Below are 6000 nucleotides of genomic sequence, written 5' to 3'. Positions count from 1 at the left end.
ATAAATGCTAAGAGGTTTAATTGCTAAGTTACGAATTATCTCCGTCACATCTTTAATTGTTAAATATGAAAAACATGATTGCTAAGTTATGAATTATCTCCGTCATATCTGTAATTGTTAAATATGAAAAACAAACATATATATGCGTATTCAAAACAAACAGTTGCGACAAAAGTTTTTTCTTGTTCTCGATTTTTCTTATTATTTTCTTGTTTCTTTGTTTTATTAGAATCGTTTTGTCTTTCCAGCTGTAAAATGGATATTCAGCTAAGCAAATGGCAGAGTCCTAAGCACAGAGCAGCCAAAGAATTCATAATGTAAATTGGAGGCTCAACACTTGTCATATGAAAATAAGAACCGTTGCTGATTCTGACCAGCCACAGCTCCAACACTGTATTTTCTTCCAATTAAGAACAAACTCTGCCGAATAAAAGCATATCAGATGTTTCCTTGTGTTGGTACCGCTACATGTCATGGCGATGCGTTATTAATTAATGATTTCTCTTTGCCGTATTTCAAGTCATACTGTCAATCCTTAATTTATTCTTCTATGAAAAAAAAGCGCGAAATTGGCTTTTAAATACAAATGAAAACAAATTCGAATCGAGGACATACACGAGGTTAGGTAAAACAAAAACTTATGAGTGCTTATGGTGAATCAAACCTAAAACTATAGGCAAATTATGCGCACCGATTCTCTACCAATCCAAAAAACTCATATGAATGGTAAGCCACACTAGCTTCATATGGCAGGTGTGCCAGCTACAAGCTGTTCAAAGCTTCGTGTGTTTATATAAAATTGGAAAAATGGTAAATTTTAAGCTCTGCAAAAAGGATACGTTTAGAATATTTGAAAATTGCAAGTTTACTTACGTTTTGCCGAGTTATTGCCTGCTAAAGCACTTTTTGAGCTATATATGCCAAGGCACAAGTGGAGTGAAAATACGTCTAAACACATACAATAATATACCAGTAATGATAAAGGTTCCTGTCGCAAGCATCCAATAACGTAGAATCTATTTTATATCCTGATATACAAGGCAATATTTTTTAGAATGATAACGCGAAGATCGACTGAATATATAGCGAGTCACTTTCGTGGGATTGCTACGTTTTTGATTCTCTCTCAATGAGTCTTCATTATTCAGTCGTCAGTGGTTCGAATCTGTCGTAGACTACCGCTGTGCTGAAAGATTGTGTTTATTTTTCCCTCGAGAGTTTCATTTTCACCTTCATTGTTTTAAAATCTTATTTGGATGAAGTCTTAATGTGATACCGTGTCGTTGCTCTGCGGGATCTCGTAATAATGAAACATTTTGTAACTGCCTCCCCGTTTTATATCATAATAAAGTACGGATATAACTCGCGCTATCATCGGTTTAACGAGCACGTTATCAGGTTACAAAACACGGAGCTGGGCTAAAGCTGTCACGTCATCTGCCGATTTGCACAATGTCTGACCATTTTCCGAATTCCTCTCTAGCTTTTTGCCAAGAGGGCTGGCAAGTAGCTACAGAAGAACCAAGCAAGGGTTTGTGAACATGCCAAGCGCCTTGATAGACGTTATTATAACTTTAGCAAAGACTAAAATCACCAAAGAGAAAAAGAAATGGACTCTCCGAGTTTTGAAAGTTTTGGCGCTCAATTAGATCAATTAGTTTGCGCACGATGATAAAACTCAAACACAGCTAACATACGTATAGCAGATATAGTTTGGTGACAAACAGAAACAAAACATGAATGATGAAAATATAGTCAAACTTATTATTATAGTATAACTGTTAAAATTCATACAAATTACGACGGCGTCAGAGCGTCTATGGTCATACTATGGTCCATCGTGGTTTGCTCATCATGGCGATCTCCCGCAGTGAAGCAAGCCTCAGAAGAAACATCTTCCGCCCTTTATATAAACGACAAGAGCTTGCTCTGGTATCCTCTCCGATGATAACTCATTATGGATTCCATAGTACCTTGGAATGTTTTTTTTATTTTAAAGCTGACTCCTTTATCTTCCATGGTAAGTAGATCGGATCACTTTGTCGCGCAATCGCCGGTGTGAAAGTTCAAACTTACCTCCTTAAGATTGAAGGAGGCTAAAATCTATTTCGAACTCTTCCCATTTTTCATCTCTTGCAGAAATTCTTAAAGTGCCCATGAAATTCTAGGTCGCGATCACTCTGGATACGATCCGGCATTCCATGGCTTCTGTGTAATTTGCTTAGTACTCTGGCTATGTATCGCCGACTCAAGACTTCTTTGACAAAGGTGTAAGCCATAGATAACGTCTAAACACACCGCCTCGATACTTATGACGAAATCCATAAGGTAATGAAAAGATGCCGCAACCATTATTACAAAACGTGTAAGTTAATACAAAATGCCTTAATACAGTAAAAACTTTAACTGGCTCCAAATATATCTTCAAATACAAAAAGAAGCAGGAGAATTTGTCTTCTGTCGAGCAGGTCAGGAAGATATTGAATTCATTATATCACAAGCACGGCACAAATTAAAGATCTGGGTCTCCTAAAAGAAATTAAACCGCAAAACGAGGGTTCGTTATGTCGAAAACCTCGATTTAACGAATTTGCAGGAACAAGAACTAAAATGTTCGTTACATCGAGGTATGGTTAATAATTGCCCCCCCCCCCCCCCCCCACATAATTTTTCTTTCTTCTTCTTCTTTTTTCTACTTTCGTCCTTTTTACTTAGTTACCAGCTCATGTATCAACTTGATTCCTTTGACGGAAGCGCGAGCTAGAGATGAGGAACAAACACATCTATGGTCGTTCGCTGAAAAAATAAAGATGTTACATGGTGTTGAAAGATGTCATTTGACACGAGCATGGGTCATTACAAAAGATCCCAGTACCCCGCGCCTTTACTAAGTTCGTATGTGACAAGCCAAGCATCCTGCCTCTCCGCTATCATATTCTCGGGCCGACCACTATGTGACCGTGTTGGCATTTGAAAAATGCAGTCAAAAATACAGAATCTGCCTGAAAAATCTCCGACGCATCGTGATTTGTACATCTAAATTAAGTCTCATTAGATGTTAATGAACTGAAGAGCAGTGGTCATCTGCCTCTGAGAACCTTTTTTGCTGAATTATTCTCAACCACAGGCTAGGTAAGAGGAAGAGAATACAGCCATCTTTTCAAGATGGAATTAACTTAAAACTACCAAAAATCCCACCTTAATGACGCTAGTTCCTCATCGTTTAGAAACTGCTTCGTCTGCTTGATCTAATTAACCCTCGATCCTTCCATATTTCCCAAGAAATCGCTACTAAAATCTAGCAAACATTTTTCTGACTGTGATCAGTGCAAAACTGGCAACATTTTCTTTAAATTAAATACATATGCATTTACCTACGATTATAACAATTATTCAAATTAGCTTCTTAATTGATCACTATGAAGAACAAATATTTAAAAGGTCCTTTTGAAAGAAAGCGGCTCAGTTTGTCTCGCTCAGCTTTTTTCGCTTTCGTTTTGTTTTCGAGTTGCTCGCCTTTTTCTTGATTGTTTACTTTTTTCTTATTTTTTTCTGTTCCGAGCGGTAAAATAAATATCCGCAGAGCAAAAGGAAATTATATCTAATGATAGATCACCTTTAAATTTACTTGTTTAAATTCCAACTAAAGATATTACACCTGCCTGCTAAAATTAAAAGAAGAAGAATCACTATTATCGTCAAAACGAAGCCTTGTCACTCTACTTCCTTCCAAGCGCAAACTTGGCCGAATGATAATCATAAGCTGTTTCTCATATTTTGTGCCTCCACGTCTTTTTGATGATGACGAGAAAATTTGTAACATACTGAGTTTTCTGTGCCGTATTTGAAATCAAACTGTACACCTGGAGTTTTTAAAAGCTTCTTTACTAACATAACAAGTTATGGCTTTTAAATGTGAACACATGCTGGTATGAATTCTTTCAAATTTGAATTTGTTCTCTTACCTTTCAGGTACCAAACTGTGGCCTTCTAAAGTGTGTTTTTAGCTACTGATATGTTTTAGTTATTCTCATTTTTCCAACGGAAAAGGCAAAGATCTTCTATGCGAGGGATGGTTGGAGAAATAAGATCCAATTGTAAACCCGGACGATGATAGAACAGTCAAGCGATGCCGTAAATTGATAACGCGCAACGTGAATTATTAGCAGCTGGCTCGCTCACTGTTATTGGCTCATTTTATATCGCTGTCTTTTCCATGTCGATCCTCATTGGTAATATCCCTCAGATCGGCATTGTGTTTTTTTTATTGTACGCACTCTGTCTAAGAGAATTATCCACCATTTTTATCACGACACATTTGGCTCGGATCCATTTCTTCAAAGAGAACAACTTTAATAGGCTTCTCAGTTCCAACTTCTGGCCAGAAAGAGTGACCCCTACAAAGCTTATCGGTGTCAGTATTCAATAAGTCTTAAAGAGAAAAGAACATATAAATAATGTTTCTAGTGTCTCTAATGGCACCACCGGCTACATGACTACCGCTTGAGGTGCGTAAAATATCTAATCGCGTGTTGCCTGCGCAAAAGGCTTGAAAGTGGTTCATATATACACCTGTCCTTTCCATGTCAGATTTCTCTCCGCGGGTAACTAAAACTGAGTTTTTCCCCACGAAAAAACAGACTAAAGGAACAAAACAAAACAAAAACAAGCGTGAAATTTTCTTTTGACTGCCTTCGTCTTCAGCGGATGTTTGTCGGATAATATCTGTTTCCTACTCCTATTCCTAATGGGGACTCAGAATTTTTTCTTTGTCCCACGCTCGTGACAAGACGAAAAAACATCTTTCTTAATATCTACGTTGTTATCAAGACTGCGTAAACCTACAATTTTTGCTAAACTGTTGATGATTTCAGTTTTTATACTAGCCTATTTATTGACCAATAAAGAATCAAATATGCTCATTCGTATTTCATAAAATGATTCGGCTCAATTTTCGACCCTTTAATTTGTAATCTTTTTGTTTTGTCTTGCTTTTTGCTCGATAAACTTTGCCGCTGTATTTAATTTTAAGAGCAAACTGAGCTAGATCATAAATTATAACTAAATTTCACTGACATCGACGTCGTATTGTCTTAAAAAGGTAAAAACACAAGAGAATTCACAGCCGGTTATCTTCATTTCGAAAATTTGACAATAACTTGCGAATTCTGCATCGACATTTCTACCCTCTGACTCAACCCTGAGTTTCAAAATCTCATCTATAAATTACGTTCGGGCTGCCATAACGCTGGGTTTTTCATTCCTTTCCATACAACAACGTTTCCGAACTGATAAAAGCAATAGGGCTACTTATGATCAGTTGTAAATAAATTTGGAGAGTCCCCTTACCTATTAGATAACGAAGTGTAAATTTATGTGGTACTTCTTACACTGTTTATGTCCTGGGATAAGTGCAGTTGAAAGCATGAATGAACACGTCTATTCACATACCACAATCGATGATATTTTCTACAGAAGGGAACGTTTAAAGAAATAAATGACCGATTTTCATTAGAACGATAACGCAATTATTGATGAAGCAGGTTGGCTAGCTGCTATTGTTGCGGTTTAGTTCGCTATCAATGTGTCCTTATTATTCAGTTGTCAAAAGCTTTCAGCAGTTATGACCACCTATTGGGCTTTTTCATTGTACACTTTTTCAGTTTTCGTTTAGCTTTCACCATTGATATTACAGATGAAGTCCTAATATCGATAATACTGAAAAACATTACAACTTTCTTCAAAAACACTGGACGGAGTAGCCACGCAGGCCCAGTCTCTGCGTCAAAAAAACTAACATATGCATAGAAGAGTAAGAAGAAAGGGTGAGATTGACAAGGCTTCTCAAAAACTTCATTGATTCTATAATGGTGCAACAAAAAAAGACTGGAATCCAAAACTCCAAAGTAGAAGGCTTACGAGGCTCTGATTGTTTCATTAATGAATGGCCGAATTTATACTTTTTAGAGTTCATATAATACCGAGTTAGACTGTCGACGA

Source organism: Pocillopora damicornis, chromosome 6, assembly GCF_964200805.1.
Source record: "Pocillopora damicornis chromosome 6, jaPocDami1.2, whole genome shotgun sequence".
NCBI classification, from domain to species: Eukaryota; Metazoa; Cnidaria; class Anthozoa; order Scleractinia; family Pocilloporidae; genus Pocillopora; species Pocillopora damicornis.
The sequence above is the reverse complement of the archived record's forward strand: the minus strand, read 5'-3'. Positions refer to the sequence as shown.